Below are 8,867 nucleotides of genomic sequence, written 5' to 3' on the forward strand. Positions count from 1 at the left end.
GTGGCGATCAGAAGAGGGCTTTGGAGTCTCCTGGAACTGGAGTTAAGGATGGTTCATAGCTGCCATGTGGGTTGCTGAGAATCAAACCCGGGTCCTCTGCAAGAGCAGTCAGTGCCCTTAACCACTGAGCCATCTTTCCAGCCCATAATCTTCCTTCTTAATTATAGCCACCATAATATGGATGAAATGGTATCATCATGATTTTAATTTGCATTTCTCTAATCACTAATGATGTTGAACAACTTTTCATGTGTTTACGGGCCATTTGTATAAAGAATTTTTTTAGGCCGAGTCTCACTTTGTAACCTTTACCACCTAGAACTTGCTATGTAGACCAGGCTGGGTTTGAACTCATAGAGAGCCACCTGTCTCTGCCTCCAGAGTACTGGATTTAAAGGCATGCACCAACACACCCAGCTCCATTCAATAGGTTTTTATATATTCTGGATGCAAGTCTGTTAATAGATACCTGATTGGCAAGTGTTTTCTCCTGTTCTGGGGGTGTCTTTTCACTTGTTTCGTGATATCACTTGAAGCACAAAAGTTTTTAATTTTGATGGAGTCCAGTCATCTATTTTTTATCTCTGAGTGCTCATGCTTTAAATGTTGTATCTAAGAGAATGTTGCCTAATATAAATTCACAAAAATTTACATTATGCCATGTTAGAGCTCTTACCTTTAGTATTTGATTCATCTTGAGTGAAATCTTCTTTACATGTGATATAGAGGGCCACCTTGACTCCTTTGCATATGAATGTCCAGTTGTCCCAGTACCATTTATTGAAGACTGTTCTTTCCCCATCAAATTATGTTGTCACCTTTGAAAGCCAAAAGACCACAAATGTACAAGTTTACCTCTGGGCTCTGAATTCTGTTCCGTTGATCTAATGCCTGTCCTCATGCCAGAACCACACCATCTGGATTACTATACCTTTGCAGTAAGTTTTGAAAATGACAAGTGTACATCCTCCAGTTTTGTTCTCTACAAGGTTATTGCATTATCTTGGGTGCCTTACATTTGCATATGAATTTTAGTATCAACTTGTCAATTTCCGCCAAAGAATCTAGCTAGAATCTTGACAGGGATTATGATGAATAGATTGTGAGAATTATTTCCATGTTAACAACATTAAGCTTTCCAATCTACGAAAGTATACTACCTAAGTCTTCTTTAATTTCTTTCAATAATATGTTGTAGTTTTCATGGTATAAGCTTTGTATTATGTGTACGTTTAGCATGTTAAATTTCTTACTAATTTTTAAATTATTTTTCACATCTTATTTACTATGGCTGCTTTAGCAAATTACCATAAACTTGGAGGCTGAAAATAATAGAAACTGATCGTGTCATCATTCTGGGGGCCAGAAATAGGAAATCAGTTTCACTATCCTGGAATCAGGGTACCACAAAGCACACTCCTTGTGGAGGATGTCGGGGAGAATTTGTTCCTTGACTCCACCAACATAGTGGCTGTCAGCATTCCTTGACTTGTGGCCACATTAATCCACTCTCTGCTCTTTAGTCATACATCCCCCTCATCTATGTTGTCAAACCTTCTCTGCCTCTGCTTAATGAGACATTTGGGATTCAGTTTTTGGGCTCACCTGGGTAATCCAGAAAAGCTTCCTATTTTGATTAAATTATAAAGATGTTATTTAGAGGGTAATATTCACAGGCTTTGGGGGCAAGGACTTGGTATCTTTGAACAGCCATTATTAAGCCTGCTGAAGATCCTGTTGTAAATGGAATTGTGGGTTTTTGTTGTTTTGTTTTTTTGTCTTTTTGAGACAGGGTTTCCCTGTAGCCCCAGCTGGCCTGGAAATTGCTATGTAGACCAGGGTGGCCTCAATCTCACAGAAATCCGCCTGCCTCTGCCTCCCAAAATGCTGGGATTAAAGGCATGCACCACCATGCCCAGCAGAATTGTATTCTGAATTTCATTTTTTGATTACTCATTGCTAGTGTGTAGAAATACAACTGAACTATAAGCTAACTGTACCTCTTTTCTTTATATAAACCTCCTGGCAAAATGGCTCAGCAGGTGAAGGTGCTCGCCACTAAACCTGAAGACCTGAATTCCATCCTCAGGTCCACATGGTGGAAGGAGAGAACTGACTCCCCCAAGTTATCCTCTAGTTTCTGCTCACATGCAGATCCTCTGACCTCCACATGCATGAACACGCACATGCACCTGCACACACAAATATGTGTACATATGTATATGCACAGAAATGATAGATTAGGGGCTGGAGAGATGGCTCAGTGGTTAAGAGCACTGTCTGTTCTTGCAGAGGACCCGGGTTCAATTCCCAGCACCCACATGGCAGCTAACGACTGTAACTCCAGTTCCAAGGGAATAAGACACTCTCTTCTGACCTCCATGGACATTACATGACATGAGGGCACTTACATACACGCAGGCAAGATGCTCATATACATAAAGTAAAAATAGTAAATGAAATAAGAAAAGGAAAGGCAGGATATCTGTGTGGGTTTACCTTTGTGTTCTCTATTTTGTCCCAGTAGTCTACATGTCTGGCTTCTCACCAATACCATGCTATTTTTTGTCATCATGCGTCTGTGCTGTAGTTTGAGATTATATAATGTGATCACTTCAATAGTGTTCTTTCTGCTTAGGATTGCTTTAGTGATCCATGATTTGCTTGTCTGTTGAGACAGTGTCTCACTACCTAGCCCTAGCTGTCCTCAAAGATCCACCTGCCTCTGCAGGATTAAAGGTGAATGTCACCACACCTGGCTGATCCTTGGTGTTTTATCACACACTTTTAAACATGCCATGTGGCGAGATAAAACTATTAGAGAAACACCAGATTTCAAATTTATTATGAAATTCCAAAAATTTGAACTCTTTATCCAACATGACTGGATTAACATCTGCCTTGACAAAAAAAAAATCTTTTCCATATCTTGCAATGGGTTTGATTTCTTGGAGAGACACAGACAGACAGTCTGATCTTTGGAGCAGTCTCAAATTGACAGTATTTCCTTATGAATTTAGAAGAGACCAAACCAAAAATAAAACCCCCAGAGTCGCGTGCAGTAACCCATGTCCTTTATACGTGATTCATCTAAAGCTAAGGAAAAGTATTTGCAGTTTTTGAAATGTTGAATTAGTTGCATTCTGATATTGTTACATCTTGATTTTATAACAACTGTTTGATGGCTTAATTTGAAGACCTTTCATTTTTAAAAATCTCTTTTTAGTATTTTCCTCACAATATTCTGACAAATTTTCTATTACTGAGATAATTTCCTCAGTTATTCGTTTTGTTTTGTTTTGCTTTTTGAGACAGGGTCAAGTTATAGCCCAGGCTGGCCTTGATCTCAAGATCTATAGTACAGAGTTCTTGCCTCAAGTCTCCTGAGTTCTAGGGTTACAAGCATGTGCTACTACAACAGGCAACTCCAAAATACTTTTAAATTTGTCTTGAGGCTCATTCTTTTTAAAAAATTTTTATTTTATGTGTTTGAATGTTTTTCCTGCATGTATATCCATGCACCATCTGTGTGTGCAATGCCTACAGAGGCTAGAAGAGGGCAGTGGATCCCTGTAATGGGAGTTACAGATGGTTGTTAGTCACCATGTGGATGCTGGGAACCAAACCCAGGTGCTTTGCAAGAACAGCCAGTACTCTTAACTGCTGAGCCATCTCTCCAGCCTGTTTTGTTTTGTTTTTGAGATAGGGTTTCACTATGTAGTCCTGGCTCACAGAAATCCACCTGCCTCTGTCTCCTGAGTGCTGGGATTAAAGGCATGTGCCACCACTCCCAGCTTGAGGATAATTCTTTAACTTATGTCTTATTTAGAAGTATTCTGTCTAATCTCCAAATATTTTGAAAATTTCCAGGAATCTCTGTGACCTAATAACACACCATGTGTGATACCTACTCTTTTAATTGTTCAGGTGTGTTCTACAACACAGACTATGTTCTGTTGATTAATGTTCTTTGTGAGTTTGAGTAAAGTATGTATTCTGCTGTCAGCAGATGAAGTATTTTACACACATCAGTTAGAGCCAGTTAATCGATTACCAGTTCATTTGTGCTGCTGGTGACTTTCTGCCTCAGATCTGTCATTTGGTGATAGAAGGATGTTGAAATCTTCAACTATAGTAGATTTATCTAGATCTTGCAGTTCTATAAGCTTTTTCTTGTGAATTTTGACCCTTTTTTGTTAGGTGCACACAGTGTTGACGCAAAAACACAGCTTTCACTTCAAATGACTAAAAGACAGTTTGTTCTCAAGCCAATATGAGTGATCATGGCCTGGGAAGGTGGATTCAGGTTACCCCGAATATCATGTTCCAGCATCGTAATGGTTTCCTGAAGGTTTTATAGACTAGAACAAAAGAAAATCACAAATCAAGACACTCTCCAAATACCTACATAGGTAGGTAGGCAAAGCTGGGAACTGTCCACTGTAGGCCTCAGATACCGATACTTTTAGCCTTTGGGCTGGTGGAAACTAGTGGTTTGTTAGTATATCCCAAAAGAAGTTTACTTGATAGGCATAAGGATGCTAGGTCAGGCACAGAGGTGGACAGTGAATGACTGTTAAAGAGGCTGAAGATACCCAAGATGATTTGGCTCTAGACCTGCAACATTCTAACTTTACAAACATGGAAATTCTAATCAGTTAATCAGCTTTGTTGAACCTTTAACATAGGTGGGGCTTTTTCTTGGGATGTTCAGTTCCCAGTAGTACAAACTACTGTGTCTTCTTGGAGAAATGTCCTTGCTACTTACTGCCCCTCTTCATCCCTGATTATTTTCCTTTCTTTCAGGTCGTTGTGCTCTAAAATCAGTATTATTCCAAAGCTCTGGTCTCTCTCCCTCTCTTCTCTCCCCTCTCTTCTCTCCTTTCTCCCCTCTTTCCTCATCCCTCCTCCCTCCCATACCCCCCTCACTCTCAGAGACAGGTTCTCACAATGTAGCTCTGGCTGTCCTGGAACTTGCTGCATAGACCAGGCTGGACTCAAACTTAGATATCCACCTGCCTCTGCCTCCCAATTGTTGGGATTAAACCGCGCCTGACTTACAGCTCTCTTTTGATCAGTGTTGGCATGGTCTATTTACTTTTCTTCTTTTTATTTTTTTGTAGCCCAGGCTGGTCTTGAATTCTGAATCCTCCACTCCCACTTCTACCTCCTAAATGAATACCAGCATTATCAGCATGTGCCATCACACCAGCTCCATCCTTTAGCTTTGAATATATCTGTTTCTTTATAATTAAAAATGGTTTCTTGGGATGGAGAGATGGCTCAGTGGTTAAGAGCACAGGCTGCTCTTGTACAGGACCTGGGTTTGGTTCCCAGCACCCACGTGGTGGCTAACAACCATCCATAACTCCAGTTCTAGGGGATCCAATGCCCTCTTCTGATGTCCACAGGCACTGCATGGTTTGGGTGCACTTACACACATGCAGGCAATACACTCATACACATAAAATAAAAATAAATAATATTTGTTTTAAAAAGGTTTCTTGTAGATAACCTGTATAAGAGTATACAGTTCCCCAATTCCCTTGATTTTGTTCTGTGTCTTGATCAAAAGTCAAAGCACCTAGAGCCCCCTTTTATTAGCACTTTTTAATTAATTTTTATTTTTATGTGTATAAATGTTTTGCCTACATGTATGTATGTGCACTCTTGTGAGCAATGTCCACAGACTTCAGATCCTCTGGAACTGGAGTTATGGATGGTTGTTAGTTGCCATATGGATGCTGGGAACTGAACCCAGATCCTCCAGTACTCTTAACCACTGAGCCATGTCTCCAGCCCCTTTATTAGCCGCCCCCCCTTTTTGGTCTTTTTGAGACAGGGTCTCCTGTAGAACTTGCTATGTAGACCAAGCTGGCCTTGAACTCACAGAAATCTGCCTGCCTCTGCTTCCCAAGTGTTGGGATTAAAGGTGTGTGCCACCACTCCTGTTTTATTAGCCCTTTTTAAAAAACTTTTTTTCTCATGTGTATGTGTACTTGTATGTACATGTTTGTCGTGAATACATGTGTACATGTGCACAAGGACATGTGGAGGCCTGAGGTTGAATTTTCTTCAATCGCTTTTTTTTTGGAGACAGGGTCTCCCTGTAGCCCCAGCTGGCCTAAAACTGTGTAGCTATGTAGAACAGTCATGTAGAACAGGCTGACCTCCCAAGTGCTGGGGTTAAAGGCATGTGCCACGGAGCCCAGCTTCCTCAATCACTCTATAGTGATGCAGGGTCTCTCAACTAAACCCAGAGCTTGCCAGTCTCTACACAACTAGTCTGGCTAGCCAGCTTGCTCCAAGAATGCTCTGTCTTGAACTGTCAAGCTCTGGAGTTACAGGTGGGTCACCATGCCCACCTGCTTTTATGTGAGTCCTGGAGAATCCAAACTCCAGTCCTCCAGTGTTGCTTGGGCAACACACACTTTGTCCGCTGATCCATCTTTCCATCCCTCAGCCCCTTTTTATTAATCCTCTTTATAGTTATTAGCACAGCATCTAAAGTTATAAAAATTATATAATTATAACTGTGATGAATGATGACTGATAGGCTCTAAGATTGTACACATATAGATCTGCACACCACAGCCACTAAAAGGATATGCAATACTCTCCAACACCCTCCTTCAGACACATATTTCTTAAAAAGACTGAGAAATGAGAACTGTGTAACTGAGTATGTCTTGGGTGTCATGTCTCTACGGTCGGAGTTTCAACAAAATTTGGTTTGTGTGTGTGGGAAGGCACAACCTGGGGTACTGGTGCTGCTGTGTACCTATCAGATCTGCAGGCAGAGAGGGGACAGGATGCAGAAGGGCAATTGGAAGTGGGAATCTACGCTTTGCTGTGGGGACAACTGGGAAATCAGGAAGTTCTATGAATGGCACATGGAAAAAGTTGCACTTAATCCCAGCACTGGGGAGGTGAGGCAAGAGGCCTGTCATCAGTTCGAGGCCAGCATGGGCTACATTGTGAATTTCAGAGACCCTGTCTATTAAAGAAAATTTTTAAAGTGACACTATAAAAATTGTCTGCTGCCAAGGTAGGCATCTGATGACGGTCAAGGTACTGCTGAGTCATTCAGTAGGGCAGGGGCCTTCTCTAGCATTTGTGGACAGAATGAGAAGGGGGAGTTGGAACTGTCTGTGGCACAATCCACAGGGTAGTGAAAACGGCAGTAAGCACACTTTCCTGGCCTCCTTCCTCTCTCTCTTTTCTAATTCAACTTCCCTCAGCGGCCAGTTTTCTTCATTTCATTTATAGGACCACAAATCTAGGATCCCTTACACAAACAAATCAAAAGCTAAATGTGACTTTTCCCCAAACAGTAGGCTTTAGCACCTCTATAAAATCAAATGTCACTTCCCTCTTTTAAATCAGCGTTAAGGCTGAGGATGCAGCTCAGTGGTAAGGCATTCACCTAACAGACATGAGACCCTGGGTTTGCTCTCTAGCTCTAAAAAAGGAAACAGACAAAAATGCTGGCCAGTGAAGTGGCTCAGAGGGTAAAGGCACTTGCACTGATAACCTGAGTTTGATCCCCAGAAACTCGGAAGAGAATCAAGTCCCACAGGTTGTCCTCTGACCTACGCACACATGTACATATACACATATAGATATAAACAAATGTAATGAAAATCCACTGAACTAAGACTCCCTTAGCGTGCTTCACAGACCCTTCCTGACATCCCCAACTGCCTCCCTCTTCTCTGCCATGTTTGCCCTGGTTTCTCCCACTTTGGATGTACTCAGTCAATTTCAGAACTCCTCAGGAGTTACACAGGTTGTTCTCCACCCAGATCTTTCTTTTCTCTCTCTCGCTCTTTTATTTTGAAGACAGGGTCTCATACAGCTCGGGTTGACCTCAAGCTCTGCCATGTAGCCAAGGGTGCCTTGAACTTATGATCCTCCTCCTGGGATTGCAGGTGTGTGCCACCATACCCAGTTTATAAATTCCAATATCATTTCCTTTCTTTTTGTAAAGGGAAGGGCATATGTGAAGGTCAGGACAACTTGCAGGAGTCAGTTTTCTCTTTCTACCATATGGGTCCTAGGGATCAAACTCAGGTCATCAGGCTTGGCAGCAAGTGCTTTTAGCTCATGAAGCATTTCACTGCACAACCCCCTGCTGCATGCGCATGCCTCTGTGTGTGTGTGTGTGTGTGTGTGTGTGTGTGTGTGTGTGTGTGTCCCAGGGCACCCAGGACTTCTCCCATTACTGTAGTGGGCACTTTGGCCATCAGAGTACCTGCTACATGGTATGTCACCACCTCTCTGTTTGTGTGCTCCCCTACCAGGTTAAAGGAAAATAAAAAGGAGAGTGAGCTGAAGGATTCCTGAATGGGCAAAGCCACTAACTTACACCTCATGAGTGAACTTAACCTTGCTTGATTTGCAAGCAGAAACAAAAGTTATGGAGCTATTTATTAAAAAACAGAGCTTGCTGGGCGTGGTGGCGCACGCCTTTAATCCCAGCACTCGGGAGGGAGGCAGAGGTAGGCCCTGTCTCAAAAAGATCAGAAAAAAAAAAAAAAAAAAAAAAAATCTCTACTTTTTTTTTCCAATCAGAACTAGCCAACAAACATATATGTTTCAGACCTTCAAAGTAAAAGCCAAATAAGGCAACTGCATGTAACTAATTAAATATTTTTGTTGCTTTACTTCTATATCATCCCAGAGAAACTTCCATTTGTTTCCCCTTCACAGAATCTTCAAGCTGCTTCTGGTTTGAAGTTACCTGATTCATGAATCACTGTTTGCGCCAATAAATTATTTTAAATTTTATTGTGGGTTTTTTGGTTTTTTTTTTTTTTTTTTTTTTTTTGCTTTTTTTAAACAGGTTTTGTTTTGCTCCCCCCCCT

This window comes from Nannospalax galili, unplaced genomic scaffold (assembly GCF_000622305.1).
Source record: "Nannospalax galili isolate Female #2095 unplaced genomic scaffold, S.galili_v1.0 scaffold1119, whole genome shotgun sequence".
In the NCBI taxonomy this organism is placed as follows: domain Eukaryota; kingdom Metazoa; phylum Chordata; class Mammalia; order Rodentia; family Spalacidae; genus Nannospalax; species Nannospalax galili.